Here is a 20,190-nt window from a genome sequence, read left to right on the forward strand (position 1 = left end):
TTCTCTCCTGAAACCTTTAAAACGCAACTGCTCCAGGCTGCATGCAAGTTCCTATTGCTTAGGAATTCCACCTTTGTAAAAGGACCATTAAAGCCCCCATCCCTCCCGCCTTTTTGTGGTCCCTCTGGCTGTTTGATGTGGCTCCTTGATTTCAGAAGTTCTGGGTTTCAGCTGACATACACTTCCCATTCATGTGCACTTAGTTAGAGGGGGAGTCAGTGAGAGGCCTGCAGCTCAGGGACTATTTCTCCTAGCCTTGGCCTGTGGGGAAGGTGTGGATCCCAGGCTCCAAGGCCAGACTGGCAACTCTTACTGGGGTTCAGGCATTAACAAAGGTATTTAAAGAGCTGGGGGGGGGGGTAGGGCAGGGGGTTATGGGAGAAAACTGGATTGCCAATCCCTACCTGGGCTGCAGCCAGAGCCTCCAAACAGAAAACAGAGGGTTCGGCAGGCGAGGTACTCACAGTGTCCTAAAGCCGTTGCAAGACAGGAAAGAGACTCCTCCCCAGTTGCCCTTTGACCTTTGAACCTGGAGCTGTCAGCTTTACAAGGGAACAGAAGAAAACTCAGTCCAGCTGAGGTGACCCTCTTCACTCTACCACAGATACCTCACCCAGGCCAAATCCCCAGGACCCCAGGTGATGAGCCCACCCATACCCTTATGGGTCTGTTCTCCTTGTTGGACTAAGGCTGGCCATGAACAATGACGTCCAACAGTCAGAACTTTTTCTCACGAGGAATATGGTGCATCCTTCAATATGGTTTCCATATATCTTCCTGATTCCTTCCTGGCTGGTGACTCTGTAACCCAGAACATAAGTGGTTGCCATAGTAACCAGTCCCAGATGAAATTTTTTTTTTCTTTTTTAAACCAAGTTCTATACAAAGGGAACAGGGATATGTGGCTGGGGAAGGGGTAGAGTTGATTAAGGGAATCACGTCAGGTTCCCCTTCAGGCATCTCTCCTTTCATCTTAGGCTCAGACCACAGCCTCTGTGAGAGAACAGGAGAATAATTCACAGAGTAGATTTGGCAGCGGGGCCACATGAGGGTCTTTGAGGATTTCCAAGGCTTCCCCCTTTTCCTCCTCAACTGTGACATCATGAACGCTCTAACAAGTTAAGCATGTGAGAGTCTAAAAATGCCTGCCTTCCCACTTCCTTTCCCAGTCGCCTCTCCCAGCTCCACACACTGGCTGAGTGTTGTAAAAGACAGAAGGATAGAGAATCCAGAGACCTGGGACTTTGGCTCTGCCACTTGATGGCTGTGCAACCTTGGGAAATCCACTTCGCTGCTCTGGGCTTCAGTTTTCCTATCCATAAAGAAAGTAGGTGGACCAGACAGGGAAAAAAAAACAATTAAGCTTGCTCTCAGTTGCCATGTCTGGACAGAGTATAGGCTGCCCAATGCATTGTGTTGCGAAGTCAGTTAGTAAAAGCCTCTCCTAGCCTGTTGTTAGAGTTCCATTTGCCATCATTTTAAAAGCACGTCCCCAGGCCTCATCGGGAGTGTCCAGTTTTGGCTTCTTCAAGGTGCTGTGAGAAATTAAAAATTATTGCAAAACAGACTAAAAGAGGAATTCTTCCAGATTATTATTTCTTCTACCTTAAATCTCTTAAGGTTTTCTCATCTACACCTACTTCAACTGCAGTGGCTTTTAGCAACTCAAATCAAATCAAGTTTTTACACAACAAATGCATTTTTATTTTTAAGGAAGCAATTATTTCTTTATACCCTCGTTTTTTGTTGCTTTACATGAAATTGTATTAAATTGCACAATTACAACAACAAGAAGGGGTAGAACCAGGTTTTGGGGGGGCCTGAGGCTTATTTAATTTGCTTCTTGAAGAAGAAAATAAAATTACAAATACGAAATTAGATGCAAAAATATATATTTATTTAGAATGAGAAAATCAATTAAAGTTTCTACTTTTAAAAAGGTGAAAACACATAAATACCACAAAATCCAGATAAAAAGTTCAAAATATTTTTATTAAACTATCTCTACCATCACTAAAGTACTTTTTAATCCTATAGCTTCTGGTTACCAACTCTTTTTATAAATTTTTGTTTTGTTAGAGAAATTGTAGGTTTATAGGTTTATGTGCAATCATGCATAAAATACAAGATTTCCAAATACCACCCCACCACCAACATTGGGGTGGAACATTTGTTAAAATTGATGATAGCACTTTTTTACAATTTTAATATTTTTTATAACAGTTGTAGCCAGCATTTATTGAGAGCTTCTAGGTGTGTAGCAATTAACATGGATTACTTCATTTAAAACACCCAATACACAGGCATATGAAATATGTTATTATTATCATCTTTTAATTAAGGAAGTTGTAGGTCTACAAAAAAATCATTCCCATGTACCCACCTATTTTTCCTACATAAGCCCCTTATTGTTGACACTTTGCAACAGCATAGTATCTTTGCTATAATTGATCAAAGAATATTAAAATAGTTATGTTAACATGAGATTTTGTTGGTTTGTCCAGAGTGATCCCCCGATGAATCCCAGAATGATTTGATCAGTGACTGGAAAAGTATTTGCAAGCCCCCTTCGGGGAATGGTGAGAGTGGGGAGAAATTCAACTTCCCCAAGTTGAATTCTTGATATTCTCACAAGCAGTGTGGACAACCAAAGCTATAGGCTGAGCCCCCAGTCTTGGGGTTTGTTCATATGAAACTTAACCCCACAAAGGATAGGTCAAGTCTACTTAAGAGTTAGGCCTAAGAGTCACTCCCAAGAGAGCCTCTTTTGTTGCTCAGATGTGACCTCTCTCTCCAGCCAACACGACGAGCAGTCTCACCACCCTCCCACTCTCTGCGTGGGACATGACTCCCAGGGGTGTGGACCTTCCTGGCAATTTGGGACAAAGATCCTGGAATGAGCTGAGACTCAGCATCAAAGGACTGAGAAAAACCCTAGAATGAGCTGAGAATTAACATCAACAGATTGAGAGAACCTTCTCGACCAAAAGGGGGAAGAGTAAAATGAGACAAAGTGTCAATGGCTGAGAGATTCCAAACAGAGTCGAGAGGTTATCCTGGAAGTTATTCTTACGCATTAAGTAGATATCACCTTGTTGTTCAAGATGTAGTGGAGAGGCTGGAGGGAATTACCTCAAAATGTAGTGCTGTGTTCCAGTAGCCATGTTTCTTGCTGATGATTGAACAATGATATAGCTTTCACAGTGAGACTCTGTGAATGTGAAAACCTTGTGTCTGATGCTTCTTTTAGCTACTATATCAACAGAAGAGTAGAACATATGGAATAAAACTAAATAATAGGGGGAACAAATGTTAAAATAAATTCAATTTGAAATAGTGGTAAATGAAAGCGAGGGGTAAGGGGTATGGTATGTATAGTCTTTTTTTTCTCTATTATCATTTTATTTCTTTTTCTGTTGTCTTTTTATTTCTTTTTCTAAACCGGTGTAAATGTACTAAGAAATGAATATGCAACTATGTGATATATTAAGAATTACTGATTGTATATGTAGAATGGAATGATATCTAAATGTTTTGTTAAATTTTTTTAATTAATAAAAAAAGTTAAAAAAAATAGTTATGTTAATATAGTCCATAGTTTACATTAGTTGCATTTTCCAATATACCACCCTATTATATCACCCTCTATTAGTGTCATACATTTGTTATACTTCATGAAAAAACATTCTTATACCTGTACTGTTAACCCCAGCCCAACATCCACAACAGGGTTCACCGTGTTATATGGGCCCATGTTTTATCTCCTTTCATTCTAGTAACATACACAACCTAAAACTTCCCCTTTCAACCACATCTACATATATAATTCAGTGCTGTTAATTAGATTCACAATAATGTGCTTCCATCACCACCATCCATTTCCAAGCTTTTACAAACAACCTTAATAGTAACTGTGCAGGTTAACCATCAACTCCCCTTTCTCTACCTCCAATCTATCCCCTGGTAACCAATACTCTAGGTTCTAATGCTATGAGTTTGTTTATTATATTTAGTTCATAACAGTGACATCACATAGTATTTTTCATGTCTGTCTGGCTTATTTCACTCAACATAATGTCCTCCAGGTTCATCCATGGACAACATCATCCATGTTGTCATGTGCATCAGGACTTCATTCCTTCTTACAGGTGAATAAAAATTCCACCATATGGATATACCACATTTTGTTTATCCATTCAGTGGCTAACAGACACTTGGGTTGCTTCCATCATTTGGTAATTGTGAAAAATGCTGCTATGAATGTCAGTGTGCAAATACCTGCTTGAGTCCCTGCTTTCAATTCTTCTGGGTATACACCTTACAGAAGTGGTATTGCTAGGCCATATGGTAATTCTGTATTCAGTTTCCTGAGGAACTTCCAAACTGTCTTTTACAATGACTGTACCATTTTACATTTCCACCAGTAATGAATGAGGGTTCCTATTTCATCATGTCCTCTCCTATGTTCTCCAACACTTGTAATTTTCTGTTTGTTGTTCTTTTCTGTAGTAGCCATTCTAGTAGGTATGAAATGATACCTCATTGTGTTTTTGATTTGCAATTCCCTAATAGTGATGTTGAGCATCTTTTCATGTGCTTTTTAGCCTTTTGTATATTCTCTTTGGAGAAATGTCTAAGTCTTTAGCCCATTTTTTAATTGGATTGTCTTTTTATCATTGAGTTGCAGAATTTCTTTATATATTCTAAGTCTTAAACATTTATCAGAGATGTGGCTTCCAAATATTTTCTCCCACTGAGTAGGTTGTCTTTTCACTTTTCTGACAAAGTCCTTCGCAAAAGTTTTTAATTTTGAAGAAGTCCCATTTATGTATTTTTTTCTTTCATTGCTTATGTTTTGGGTGGAAAGTCTAAGAAACCATTGCTTACCACAAGATCCTGAAAACGCTTCCCTACATTTTCTTGTAGGAGTTTTATAGTCTTGGCTCTTATATTTAGGTCTTCGATAGATTTTCAGTTAATTCTTGTGTATGGTATGAGATATGGGTCCTCTTTCAATTCTTTTGCATGGGAATATCTAGTTTGCCCAGCACCATTTGTTGAAGGGACTATTCTTCCCCAATTAAGTGGACTTGGCAGCCTTGTCAAAAATCAACTGGCTATAGATTTGAGGGTATATTTCAGAACTCTATGTTTGATTCCATTGGCCAATACAGCTTTCCTTGTGCCAGAACCATCTGTTTTGACCACTATATAACTTTGTAATATGCTTTAAAGTCAGGAAGTGAAAATCCTCCAACTTCATTCTTCTTTTTTATGATGTTTTAGGCTATTTGTCAAATAATTTGACATTCTGATTAGTATGTGTCTCATAGTAAGTGTATTAGGATTTAGTCTGTTTGGAGCACATTGTACTTATTGGATATATATAATTATTCTTTCTTAAGAGTTAGGAAATTTTTCACTATTATTTCCTCAAATTCTTTTTGCCCCTCTTGCCTCCTTTTCTCCCTCTGAGATACCCATGAGGCATATGTTTCTGTACTTCATGCTGTCACTCAAATCCCTGAGAAACTTCTCAAGTTTTTCTATTCTTTTCACTACCTGTTTTTCTGACTGTATGATTTTGATTGTCCTGTCTTCTAGTTCACTGATTCTTTCTTTATTCTGCCTGTTTAAATCTGCTGTTGTATACCTCTAGTGCATTTTTTCAACTCTACTGTTGTGTCTTTAATTCCCATAAGTTCTGTTTCTTCTTACATTTTCAAATTCTTCTTTATGTTCATACATTGTCTTCTGAATATACTTTAGCTCTTTATCCATAATTTATTTCATTACCTTGAACTGATTTAGGAGATACATTTCAACATCTTCGATTGGATGTTCCAACTTCTGAGTCGCCTCAACATTTTAATTTGTCCCCTTGACTGAGCCATACCTTCTTGTCTCTTAGTATGGCTGGTAACTTTTTGCTGCTGTCTAGGCATCTGATTATTTTAATGAGTTAACTCTGAAGGTCCAATTCTCCCACTTATCTGGGGTTTTATTGTTGATTGATTTTGTATTAAGGCTTTGACGCTTAGTCCAAGTTTTTCTAGATCTTTAGAATAACCATGTTTGACTAACTGTTCAGATTTTTCTCAGCTCTTCTTCATCTGATTCTTGCCCTGAATATGGGGTGCAATTTTTAAGATTACACTTTTTGTGCAATTGTTCCACTTTCAAGAGAAAGCTTTCTATCCTCTGTTTCTTCTCTGAGAATCTTGTTCTGTTCTGTTTGTTTCATGCAGAATTGTCTCCCCAGCTCCTATGATTTGTTTACATTCTCTCCCTCACTGAGTGTCCTGTTTTCCTTATACTTTTCATTTCTGGGACATGTCCTATTTTACAGCAGTTCCATTTAACTCCCTCCTCCTTTATTTCTCCTGTGAGGCTTTTCCACCTCTGGTTTCTTCCCTGTTAGGGTATCCTGCTCTGGGGAGTCAGATGGGATCAATCCAGAAAGGCATGCTATTTCAGAAGAGTCCATTTTGCATTTAGGTGGTCCAGCCAACAGAAACTGGATTGAGCGAAGACACAACAGTTCTTGGCAGTAGTTCTACCATGATCTCTCTCTTTTTTTTGTTTTCTTCCTCCCCCAGCGGCCCTTGTGTATGCAGCACTCTATAGTGGCTTGGATTCCATGGACTTAGGACCCTGTGCATAGCTATGCATGGGGGTTGTAACTCATGGCTATAGGGAATAGCTCTATAGTCTATGTCTGCAGTGGGAGGGACCCAGGCAGCTGCCTCTGAGTGACAACCAAGCTGTGCAGGACTGAGTGAGGGGAAGGGGATATTCCGGTGGTCCCGATGGAAATTTTCTGTCTGATATTTTCTTAGATTCAGCACTTATGGAGTCCTTCTCTAGTCTCTACCCTCCTCCAGAGTTCTAAGCAAGTGGAATTTGTCCTTTTTTCCCTAATATCTGGGGAGGCTTTATCAGGGGATGTTTTACATCACCATGTTGATGACATCACTCACTACAAACTCTTGATCACTTTTTATATGGCAATAATTTCACAGTAATGTTTTCTATAGCAATGCTAGAACAATAATTCAGTATTTTCTTTAGTATGGTTGATCAAATTTTCTTTTATTATATTTGGAATGCATAAAATATGCAACTTTACACACAGATATACTTGCTATTTGAAGTATGGCTATAGTTTGTGCCCTGAAATCTCAGAAATTGATAAATTCCATTTTACATACTTCCCATCAAAAAAAGGAAAAACTACGGGGTATGTATACCTGTTAATGTTATACCTGTTATATGCATTGTCAAGAATATTCCTAATATGAAAGAACTTCTGTTTTGACTAGCTGTCTCTTGAACTGAACTATCCACTTAACATTTTTACACGTCTGATAATTGAGAGGATGTCCCAGAGACTAGCTCTGACTATGTTTCAAACCTTGTTTCTTTGTTATTATTCTCAAACCTCTTATGCCAGGCACAATAAATCATATTCCTACTGTCATATGCTCTCTGACCCTGCACCTTTGTGTCATGACATCAGTGAGTAGGTACGGAAGATGGCAGGAATACTTCTGGAAGCCATTCCGATAATGGGATGGCTAGAAAAACTTCACAGAGAAATGACTTCAAACCACCTGAACACAACCCATTACACAATCTAAAGATATCTCCAAATCCACACATCCTCTTATCAGGATCCAAAAAAATACTCATGGTCACTCTGATGATTCCTGACATTTGGGGAGAGTGAAAAGAATATTAACCAATTATGATTAAAATATTTTACTTCTGAACAAATTTTTAAAACCTGATGACCTTGTGAACTCATAGCTAGGATTTCCTCAAGGCCCTTGGAAGGGGCCTGGGCAGGTTAGGGATCCTGAAGCTTAAGTGCATTAGCTTCTGGCTCTGCGAACAAGTATAACTAAATCAAATAGGTCTGGAACCAGGAGGACTTGACTACTAGTAAATATGTTTCTCAAGTATTGAGAGTAGAAGTGTACAGACATCCCAGAGCTTTGAGCATACAACAAGCCTTGGGCAATTGTTAGTATATTTTGCAATGGAGAAAGTCAGCTATGGGTTGAATGGAGAAAGTTAGCTATGGGTTGAATCCATTAACTGGAAGATGGTAAAGAGAGCTCCTACTACAACTGCTAACATTAATGCACTTCTACAAACAGTATGCTAAGTGCTTTATATAACAGCATTTTAAAAAATCTTCTCAACAGCCCTATTATTATTATTATCAATTCTGAGATGAAGAAAACAGAGGCTCAGAGATGTGAAATGTCTTATCCAAGGTCTTACAGAATTATGCAGCTGGGATTCAAACAAAGACAAATATAGTTCCCTTCTCTAAGTCATGCTGCCATAATCCAAGACTTAGGGAAATACATTTTTACTTCTTTTAATATCCTTTGCAAAATGGGCATACTAGCCACAGCCTTGATATCTTCCCTGAAGTTGTACAAGTCAAAATAAAAATGAGATCATAGAACAAAGAACTCCTTTTAATTTTGAGATGCTACATGTGTTTGTTAGAATACAATCAGAAAACAGACACCACTGAAGTCCTTTCAGAGGGAGTTCAATACAGGAATTTGACTATCCAGAACATGGAAGTGTAGAGAGCAATAGGAAATGGTAAAGCAGCCCAGAGATTGGCAAAAACAAGTTGCTGCTACTCTCCTTAGGCTGGAGGGATGAGAAGAGGTGATTTTATTGGAACCAGAAGCTAAGGCATCCAGCAGGTGCTAAAACATTGGTAGGGGCTGCCCATGGAACTAGGATGATGCAGGGAGGGAGACAGAGCCATAGCTAAGAGACAGAAGCAACTGGAGATGCCACAGGAAGCAAAGAGGGGGCAGAAATACCTTGGCTTCTATCCTTCTACTCTCCAGTTTTCTACCATTCCTCCCATTGGCCAACCCTTCCCCGCATCCAGCAGGAAGAAGGGTCTGGGACACGTAGTTCCCTGCGATACAGAGCCCAGCAGAGCAGGGAAAGGGCAGGGAGTGAACGTGAGAGCAAACCTACCCTTACCCACACCACAAATATACTAGACATCACTATTAGCAGAGAGAGCCACAAGCTTCTCTGATTGAGAAGAGGCGGGGATAAGACACAAAGTTCCAAAATTTCACTTAATTTTCCTTCTTCCACATGGCTAAAGCAAATAGATGAAAACAGAGCAAAGACTCAGCCGGAAGATCCTAAGTTTCTGGAAAAAATCTTGATTGTACAAAAAAGATGGGGTGATGGAATAAAAAAAGAGAAGCAGGGCAATAGCTTCTACATTCTCTTCCTGCCTGAAGCCAACCTGTGAAGGGACAACAATCCAAGGGCAGGCTTTATTTCCATCATAAAATAGAGGGACATCCCCAGGACTGGTGGACGTAACCTGCCTCCTCTGTAAGGGGTATGTGGTGAGAAGGCAGGAACGGCACTGTCCTTTACGCCCTTGATGCATCATAAACTGACAGCTCTCTTGCTTGAGGGTGTCGATGGAGGGGAGCAAGCAGGCTTGGTCAGAAGTCATTCTTCCTTCTCCTTGCTTCATGGAAACCTGGCCCTGGATCCTATCTCGAGAGGCAAATGCAGCTAGGGAAAAGTACTTTGGGCCTCATCTCACACCTCAGTACCATCGCTCCACATGGCCTTGGTTCCTGAGTCCAAGATGGACCCATTTCCCTTTGGAGCTGCCATTGTTTTATACTGCAGCCACCTGGGCTGAGTTCAAGGCCACCAGGGCACCTCTTGCCCTCTTCACCTTGGAGCCACAGCACTCCCACAACTCCTTTTTCTCAGGTTAGCACTGACTCATCTCTCAGAACTCAGCAAATATCAGTTCCTCAGGCAAGTCCTCCCTAGCCACCCTCCTAAAGAGAGTGATTTATGTCTCAGAGCACCCTGTACTTCTCCTAGCGAAGACACTATCCTTTTACTACTCATATAATTACCTGGATCAGAGGTTGGCAAACTACGACCCATGGGCCAAATCCAGTCCACCTCCCATTTTGCACGGAGTGCAGCCCTGCTCACTCGCTTACACATTGCCTGAGGCTGTTTTCATGCTACAGTGGTAGGACTGAGTAGTCAAGATGTATACCGTATGGCTACAAAGCCTAAATATTGACCATCTGGTCCTTTAAAGAAAAAGTTTGCCGAAGGCTGATGATTGTTAAATAAATTTATATAAAGTTTCTGTCTCTCTATCCTTATTATTAAAATGTTTTTTATTACTCTTCCTCCCCAAAGTATGTGTTTATATATGTATACATGTATATTTTATATACATATATATGTATATTTTAATTATATGCATTTTAATATGTTTGTGAATTATATACACACACTATTTGGTAATATTTCATGGAGGATGAACGCTATTTCTGAAACAGAAAATGAATAACATTTCAAAAGGCTGATTTAAATATTTATTTGGAAGTTTGAATATTTTCTCCCTACACCCAAACACCATCAGTCCAAGGTGTGTGTGAACCATCGGAGGGACTTAGAAATGTTTGTGAGATTAATCAAAGCTATTCTGAGGTGAGAAATCTTTCCAAATTGTATGAGTCACTTTCTCATGCCTTTGTACACCCTGAAGAGTGACTCAAGAAGAAAAACAGAAGTGTTCATCAGGCAGGGAGATGCCTCTGTGGGTTTTCCCAGAGTGTCCACCACACTGAGCTCCAGGAAGGCCGAGATTTTTTTGTTTCTTGTGTTCGTTCCCATATCCCCAATATCCAGAACAATGCTTGGCACATGATAGGAATTCAATAAATATTTATTGAAAGAACGAAGGAATGAATAGTAGAATGGATGAATGAGTGAGTGAATGAATGAATGATCAAGCTTAGCTCCCATACCATTCCACACTAGGAAATAACTGACATTTTCTCACATTTCTGTCTTCCTGCTTTCCTGAAAGGCTCTCAGATCACGAAGCATTGTGGTTCCTTTTTTCCGAATTAAAAATTAATTCAGAATTAAAGGGTGGATTTAATTGACACACACATAAGATTGTGCTCATGGCTTCCACATCCGTTATGCCAGACAACCTTTCTGATATATCTAATAAGCTGGACCCACACCTCTTGGTCCATAAGGCCAGCTGTCTACTGCTCCTGTCCACGTGGATGTTTCACAGGCACTTCAAACTCAAAACGCTTGACCCGTACCATCTCCCCACCTAGGTATTTCTCTCCCACTCCCTCAGTGTTTGCTGTCACAGAGACTGTTGTCACCATCCAATCCAGCTCAAGCCAAAACCTGGGTGTCTTCTGAGATTTCCTCTCTGCCTTTGTTCCAGGACAACCTCCAATCAATTACCAACTCCTGTGGATTCTACGTCCCAAGTCTCACTCAAATCCAAAATCTTCTCTGGCTTTCCAGTCCCTACTTTCCAAGTCTGAGCACCATGGTTTTCCTCATGGATACCTATAACAGCTGCCTAACTGGTTTTCTGGCCTCCCCTCTCCGAATCTCTCCCCTATTTTCTTCCCCACAGAGCAAAACCTGGGATCCTTCTAAAATTGACAATTGCAATGAAATCTTACGTCCTCTTTGTATCTACCTAGTGGCTTCAGGAGAGGTCCAAACCCCTTAGGATTATGTAATATGCCCTGCTGAATCTGATTTCTACTCATTTTGAGAAGCTTCAGGAGCTTGGAATGAAGGAAACTAACATTTGCCAAGTGACTACAATATGCCAAATACTGCATTAGCTGCTTCATATTTAAACTGATCCTGCAAATGCCCTATCTTATTTGTCTATCTATCAGTCCTAGATCTCCATCTTTCAACATTTTTTCTGGTTCTTTGATATACTTCTCAAAGAGCAGAGTGTTAACCATGTCTGTTTCACTGAAGGTTTAAACTAATTTCTCTTTAATTAATCTCAATATTTCTTTATCATTCGGTAGATTGTGGGTTATTTGTCCTACGTCCCCACATCCTCATTTGTCTTCTCTTTAAGGTGTTTTAACTTTAGTAGCTGATAGTATCAATGACCTAAGGCCCAGGTTCTCACAACTCTGCTGAATCCTTTAGAATTAGGTTTGTCTGCATGTGATGGAAAATCCAAAATACTGGTTTAAGCAAAATGGGAGTTCATTTTCCTCCCGCCTAAGAGCATCCCAGAGGCAGGCAGTCCAGTGTAATACGGGAGTTTCACAATTAACAGGGACGCACCAAGTTGCTTTTCTCTTGTTCTACTTTTCTTAGCTTCCTATCTCGTAGTCCAAGATGGCTGCTTAAGTTTTCAGTCTTCATGTTTGCATTCCAGCAAAATGTTTTAAAGACATTAAAAGCTGCCCCATAACACTACCACTTTAAAATCTCACTGGACAAAACTTACATGATCACACCTTGCCATAAGAGGGGCTGGGAAATGGTGTCTTTATTTCAAGTACCCAGAGTCCAGCTAAATAAAAGTGGAAGTTCTATTAGTAAGGAAGAAAAGGAGAATGGAAATGGAGTAAGATATGGGGTACATGACCACCCACCTCTGCCACATATGTCCAGCTATTTCTTCTGGTCATGGCTCAGGCTATCTTTATGCCCATTATAAAATTAAAAATTAAATTTAAAAAAAACTAAGATTATTTTGCTGTTTATTCATCCATCCATTTGTTCATTCATTTAACCAAACATTTACTCAGCAACTATTCTAAGCTGGGCACTGGGAAAGATGCAAGATAGAAGAACTGAATAAGAATGGGGAGAAAAGATCAAAGTGTTCACAAGCTTACTCCAGAGGTTATTTTAAAAGCACTAAGGAGTATCATTTAATGAATGAGGTTGTTAATCAGGAGAGAGCATGGATAGAAGAATAATTTAAACCAGTGGCTTCGCTAAAGGTTGTTTAATGCACCAAGTTCCTCAGTCAAATGTGAGATTTCAGAACTCCTCGGAGGTCTCTAGGCTGGCCTGTCTACAGCCCCTCTTGCCTAGTAACTTCAGAGCGCCCTGTGCTACCCCCTCCCCCAGCCATGTCCAAGGTCAGAATCTAGCCTCAGGCCTCAAACAGCAGAAATATTTATGCCGCCTCCAGAAGACAAAATTTAAGAGACAGAGCTGATGCCACTTGAAAGGAATCAGGGCAGAATCTCTAGAGATTAACAATATGACAGTGACCCAACTGCAAAGGGGGATGGAGTGAGAGAAAGCAGAGATTAAAGGAGCAGAGCTGTTCATTACTTTGCTTTTTACTTTTTCTTTCTTTTTTTTATTTCAAAGGGAATTAAAGGAGATGAATTAAGACTTCATTAAACCCCGGCAACTTCAGGAATATTAATCCATCTTCCATTTGCATTAAGGTGCACCAATACCTCTGGAGCCATGGAGATATCTCTCTCCTACCCCAAGCCCCTTTCCTCTCCCCTCTAACCACTTTCCCTTTCAAGTCTTTGTTTGACACAGAGGAAAGAATCATGAGGTGTTGAGTATCATTAACTTCCAAACACCTATGAAATCAGTAGGAAAGTGCAAACACTGAGGCTCGACCGTCTCCACAAATGATCTGTCCTAAAGTCCTCCCCTTTGGAGATGAAAAGAAAGACCTTGGCAGACTAAGAGAGCAACGACTGAACGAACAGGAGGGGGACACGTAGAATAAATGAAAATATGATTGGCTTCTTTCCTCCGCCCGGCTCACACATGGTTCTGAGCATTTAATAAACAGGTTGACACTCCGTGTTCCCCTCATTAGGTGATGGTGGAAACCTGGGCTATCATAAATCAGAAGGGCAGGTTATCGAAGCTTGTGATCTTAACTGTGTCAGGGCGCCCTCCTGTCTGCTCAAATGGAAGCGGCAACCTGCAAGCTGCAAAGAATTAGCCACGATTTAAAACATACACCCCGGAGAGGCGGGGAGGCTGGGCGGGCAGGGAAAGGTTACCCAGGTACCCAGCATATGGGACCCATCCTTGGGCATCTGTGCACTCCCTTGCTCTGGTTCAGTTTGGCCAACAGGGAAACCCTAGCAGAAGACTGAAAAGAAAGAGAAGTGTGAGAACGGGATGCCATCTCCTTCTCTGTGGGATCACCACAAGATGACTGCATCTCTAGATCAGCAGTTCTCAGTTGAGGACTATCTCTTCTTCCCCAGGGGAACTGGGCAATGTCTAGAGATATATTTGGTTGTCACACTGGGAAGGTGATGCTACTGCTGGGTAGGGGGTAGAGGCCAGGGATGCTACTGAACATCCTACAATGTACAGGTCAGTTTCATAATAAAGGATTAAAGAATTATCTGGCCCCAAATGTCCATGGTGGGGAAAACCTGTTCTAGATGAAGGTCAAGCTCTTCTCAAGGAATTCTTCTCTCCCTGGCTCCCTCCTTCTAGATTCAGGTAGACTTCCAGAATCCTGAAGGTCTAGAGGTTGTAAACTGCAATGCTGCTAGCCGCTGGGTACTTCACCATCCCCTATGTCCCCCTCATACCCTTGAAAAGGTCTTTTATGAAATGATCCTCATATTATCCTAACTGGAGCGTGCTATTCTGTTTCCTGATAGAATGGTGACAAATATAACAGTTCATTCAAACAAAAGTGCCCAGGAAATATCAGTAAACATCTGTTAAGTGTATTATTTAATGAATGAGGATCTCTCTGGGAGACTTGGATTTATAAATCAAAGATAAATCTTGAAACTTTAATATTTTTGAAAGCTCCCCAGGTGATTCCAGAAAAATAACATGTGTTAATGGGGAAACTGAAGCCCAGAAAGGGAAAACTACTTTTTTCAGGCTCATACCATCTGCAGGAGCCAGTCTAGGGTACAGAAAACAGTCATCCTTGGTATTCAATGAGTGTGAATACCACTGCCCTTCAATGTTCTCCTTGAACTATTTTTTAGGGGGAGAACCCCTTCCCATGACATTGCCATTGCCTTTGAGAGTAATGCATATCTCAAGTCCATGCCTCCAAGATATGTAAGGGGAACATTTAATTTGTGTGATTCTAATTCATCTACACCCAGCTCTGAGTGTCCCTAGGTGAAGGGGCACCAACACAAAAGGGCTCTGAAACTCAGGGGAGATGATCCTGCCTCAGTCCCAGGTCCTGCCACACCCAAGCTCCTTGACCTACTAAGATTCAGTTTCCTAGTCTGGAAATTGGTGATGCTCATGCTTCCTCCTAGGCTGGTCTGAAGGATTCCATGAGATAGCATCTATGAAGTGTGTGGCACAGTGCCTAGGGCACACAGTGAACTCTCAGAGGGCTAGTTATTGCTAAGGGCTCGCCAAGTGCATGCTCTGTACTTGGGGTTCTAAATTTATCAGAATTCCCAAGGTGACTGAGTGAAAGTGATCTGAATCCAAAAAAATTAAGAAATTCAGCCCCAATTTCCCTCTATAGTCTTATCTAATATGAGTTCCCTACTGAAGCTGGTTCCAAGCCATTGTTGAAGATCCAGAGTGCTGGTTTAAATTGCTTCAAATAAAAATTAAAAAAAATAAAAAATAAAAAATAAACTAAAGAGAAAAAAAGAATTAAAAAGAAAAAGAAAATAAATAAACAAATAAATTGCTTCAAATAGGTTTTTGGAGTAGGTTTAAACTTGCCAGTGAGTTGGGGGGGGGGGGGAAGGGATGTAGTAGGAATGTTTTCCTTCTTAAGAAGGAAACTTAAACTTAAGTTTAAGAGAACAAGGCTTCCTCATGGTTTTCCCAGAACAGTGGAATTAGGATCTGTTTTGATTTTAGACCCAGAAGACAGTCTTTAACATTAGAGAAATTTGCATTCAAGAGTGAACTGAATGGGGAAGAAAATCCACTTTTACTCCATAACTTTGGGGCATTTTGGGGACCTGGACAGTGATTAATCTGGGAGAAAATAACAATGTATGCTTCTAGCATGGTTTATAATTTATACCCAAGACAGTGTATGGTGAGACTATGAGGACACTCATTAGTGGAAACTTAAAAACGCAATGGCTCCAGTACTTCCAGGTCTGAGACTTCAGCTCCTCATCTGTAAAATGGGGATTTATCAGTACCTACCACATGAGGTTGCTGTGATGACGAATAATATACAATTGTATTAATTACTACCTAAAAGCTGCCTTTTTCAGTTAATGCTCTCTGTCGTTGTGCATTGCCCCTAGCGGAAGTTGTCTTGATTTTTTTCTTTGTTATATACCCAATATTAATTATCGTAGGAAATTTGAAGATATATAAAATAATAATGAGGAAAGTAAAAGACATCTGAAACACCAGAGTCCTAAGAAAACCATCATTAACATTTACGGACCACCTTTTCATGAATTTCATTATGCATTTTATGCTGTTTTTTAAAACCCAACCTAGTACTGGAATCAGTTGTGAATCTGAATCCCAATTATGGTTCTTTGGAGCTGTATGATTTAGGTAAGCTATTTAACATTTCTGGGTCCTGGTAGTTTCATCCTTAGAATGGGTGTAAGAAGAGCTACCTCCTAGAGTTAGTGTGATAAACAAATTGAATGGGATAATATACATATGCAGTTCTTGGCATAGGATAATTGATCAATAAATGTGTGTATTAATCTTATCTGAAGGGCATTGTTCCTTCAACTTCTTTCTGGGGAATAAAGTAAGATATAAATAAACTAGTGTAAATGAAAAAATTTGATGTTCAGATGATGCCAAAAATGTGGCTTTTCTTCAATTCCCTGTGAGCTCTCTCTAGTTTCTGAAGAAGGAATTTTGAGGTATTTGTGCTCTGATTTTTTTTATTTTTTTGCTCTCTTTTTCCTATAGTTTTTCTTTTCTCTCTCTCTGGCTTTCCTTCCACCTGTCACAGCTCAAGGAGGTTGGCCTTTTTGCTTGGAAAAAACAAAGCTCAGACAGCATGGATTTAATTGAATCAATTAAATGAATTACATTTTATTTAGAATGAAAATCAACCATTAATTTCAACATGTAGCTTGTCATGTTTTAGTGACACTGAGATGACATAGAAATTCTTTGCAGTTTCATTATTTTAAAGCATAGGGTTGTTCAGACTTTTTTTTTTTAACCTGATAAATGAAAACAAGACTTACGAAAATGCTGAGAGGAAGCAACTACTCATTTCACAAAAAGATTTGACCTCAAACAAAAGATGCTCCTGGTAAATTCCTGATGACTTGACTTATAAGTGGTGGGTCATAATAAAGGCAAGGAAGGCAGTGGAGTAAGAGTTGAGAGAAGCGAAGTTCTGTCTGGGCTATGTTACTTTCCAGCTGTGTGCAGTCATCCTGCTGAAGGAACGTTTTGTGCCTTAGTTTCCCTACTGGGAAATGAAGGAGCAATGGAAAAGATGGCCATTTAGGTCTCTACCAGCTCTGACTTCTTATATCTCAGAAGCCAAATGTTAACATTTCTTCACTCTAACTTCTAAAGAGTTAATTTCAATTATTTTACCAGCAGGCAGGGGAGTATCAGAGTTGAATTCAAGAGGTTTTCAGCAGTTCAAACTAATAATGGCATTTTTTTACTTTAGAATTCTGGGGCTTCTGATCTAACAAGAGGGCATTCTCTGCAGTGAATGAACAAGGAAAGAAAGAAGCCATTCCACACAGAAAGCTGAAAAATAGTCTCAAGACAACCCAGGCAGTCTTGCCACAAGGCTAGGTATCCTCTTGTCCAGTGGCAGGATCAGAGATGCAATCCACAGATGACATAGCAAGAAGAACCTTTGTGAATAGGTTTGGGTTTTATCTTAAAGGATAGGTAACTTAAGAAACACATGTTATAATTCCCAGCCCTGCCCACCAAATCCTACACAGAATTGGGGCTTGGTAAACTCTTGCAGACAAGTTGAGTGACAACTTCTCAGAAAGAGTACAGGAGAAGAGGAGACATCTTATCTCTAAAAGAACATTAACACAGGAGGAATCTCCATGAACTCAGGTAGTGGGGAAACATGAAGAGGGGATGGATCCACTACAGATTTGGCTGGGCAGCTGCCTGACCTCCCTTATCCCGCAATCAGTCACTTGCTTCTTCCCTTCTGGGTCTTAGTTTCATCACCATCGTCATCAACATTGTCATCACTGAGAGAGCTAACATTTTTTTCAGTGTTTACTATAAGTCTGACAATATTCTCGCAACCATCACAAAAACTTAAGGAGATAGGTTTTGGTCTGGTTTCTTCCCTAAAACAAGCTGTTTATTTAGGAAGCCATCCCAGAAAGCATGGTGAAGGCACAAGTCAGGGAGAGATAGGGAGGTAAACAATGACAACAGTGGCATTCATGAGTGGTTGCTGCTGTCACTAATTGGAGGATACCCCCCACCCCACCCCCCACCCCACCAGAATCATCTCCAACAGGAAGGTGGGATAGTTATCCACCAGATCTCATCCCTGGTTGGATGAGGCTGCTCCTGGGGAATTAACTCCCTGGCACCTCCAACCTGCCCCACTGTGGGCTGCTGCAAGAGAAAGCACTCAGGCAGAAGGGCTGAACAAGAACATGTTAGAATTGCCCAACTGAGCTATACATGTTTTGGGAATGGGCCAAGGAGCTACGGGTGGGGTATCCACAGCATCTATGCTATTATGCTTGAGGAAACTGAAGCTTAGGGAGGCAAAGAGATTGGTCCAGATCATAGACGTAAGTGGTGGAGCCGGGACTTGAAGCTGTTTGTCAATATTAGAGCCTGAGCTATGAATCCCAATGTTCTCCAGCCCTATCCATTAAAGAGGGGCTGGAAGACAAGTTTTAGATGACAAGGTTCCGACTTGGAGGCCAGCGAATTTTAATTCATCTCCATCACTCCTCTCTAATGGTCCTATGATGCATCCCAGGACAGGAACAGGAAGCTTGTGAATATGAGCTGATACACCAGCAATTGTGAAACCTTAACCTCCCACATTATCCACTATATACCCCTCTCACACACCGCTTAATGAGACCTGAGGCCCTGCAACTTTAGAGAAGCCAAACACTCTGAATCTCAGTTTCCTCATCTATAATATGGGGAAAATAATGAGATGGGCACTCGCTTCATAGGATTGATGTTAGAATCACATTAGAAAATGCATAAGAGATTAGCACAGCATCTCGCTTAGAGTAAGTGCTCATTAACTCTTAGTATTCTTTCTACCGCATGTTTTGTATTATAAATAATTACCTGGGTCTCTGTCTCCCCCCTATGAAGACCATGTTTGCAAACTAAAACTCAGGTCCGAGTCTAACAATGTAATGTAAAATAAGGCAAATTCAAGTCCCAGTTTTCTTTGACAGTCTATCATGCAGGGGCAGCTACAGCTGACTACTGTATACAAGTCTTTGTGGAAGGGAAAGGTGATGCCTGCAGAGGCCGAGAGACATCTGGACCCACCCAAAACGAGACATTCCCCTTTGGGTGCCTGAAATCAAAGTTAGATTTGAGAGGACCCTGGTTCTTTCTTGACTCCCTGTTTTCGACCAGAGTAATCCTAATAAAACATAAGACAGATCATCTCACGTCTTTGTTCAAACTGCAGCAATGACTTCCTTTTTCTGGGAGAAAAGCAAAGTCCTAACAATGGCCCCAAAGGTCCTACATGCTACATGATCTGAACTTCCCTTCATCTATCTGTCTTCTCTCATAGCATTTCCCTCGAGCAACTTCCACTCCAGCCTACTAAGGATCCTCTTGATGGTTCTCAAATCTCCCAAGCACCCTCAGGGCATTTGCACTGGCTGTTCCCTCATTCTGGAATGTTCTTCCCCCCTCCCACATGGCTCACTTCCTTGCTTCCTTCAAGTCATTGTCAGATGTTACCTTCTCAAAGAGGACTTCCTCAATCATATCATTTAAATTACAATTTCCCATACCCACCCCACTGCCTAGACTCTTTTTCTCAACCTCCCATTTACTTAACAATTTGCCTATTTATTAGCTCAGGGCATACTCCTTCCCTATAGAACAGTGGTTCTCAACCAGGAGTGATTTTTCCCCCACTCCTCCCAGACACTGCCAAATGTCTGGAGATAGTTTTGGTTGTCGTAACTGGGGAGGGAGATGTTACTGGCATCTAGCGGATAAATGTCAAAGAGGCTGCTAACCATCTTCCATTGCATAGGACAGACACCACAACAAAGAACCATCTGGCCCAAAATGTCAGTATTGCCCAGGCTGAGACACCCTCTCTGAGAACAAAGCTCCAAAGGACAGAGATTTTAGACTCAGTGTCTAGAACAGTGGTTGGCACTATTGTTATTGAATAGCAGTCATTCAATAAATATT

At 40.6% G+C, this 20,190-nt stretch overlaps 1 long non-coding RNA gene across 3 annotated transcripts in view; it reads right to left on the reverse strand.

The window, feature by feature from the left end:
- The window catches only part of LOC143682268 (uncharacterized), a 157,334-nt gene that overhangs the window by 129,408 nt on the left and 7,736 nt on the right, over positions 1–20,190 (reverse strand). For 2 of the 3 annotated variants that reach the window (XR_013175058.1, XR_013175057.1), the window contains 2 exons: positions 658–801; positions 405–542 (listed from right to left, as the gene is read on the reverse strand). This is a non-coding gene — a long non-coding RNA (uncharacterized LOC143682268). The remainder of the gene's footprint in view (positions 1–404; positions 543–657; positions 802–20,190) is intronic. The other variant, XR_013175059.1, reaches the window with a different exon arrangement.

This window comes from Tamandua tetradactyla, chromosome 5, assembly GCF_023851605.1.
Source record: "Tamandua tetradactyla isolate mTamTet1 chromosome 5, mTamTet1.pri, whole genome shotgun sequence".
In the NCBI taxonomy this organism is placed as follows: Eukaryota; Metazoa; Chordata; class Mammalia; order Pilosa; family Myrmecophagidae; genus Tamandua; species Tamandua tetradactyla.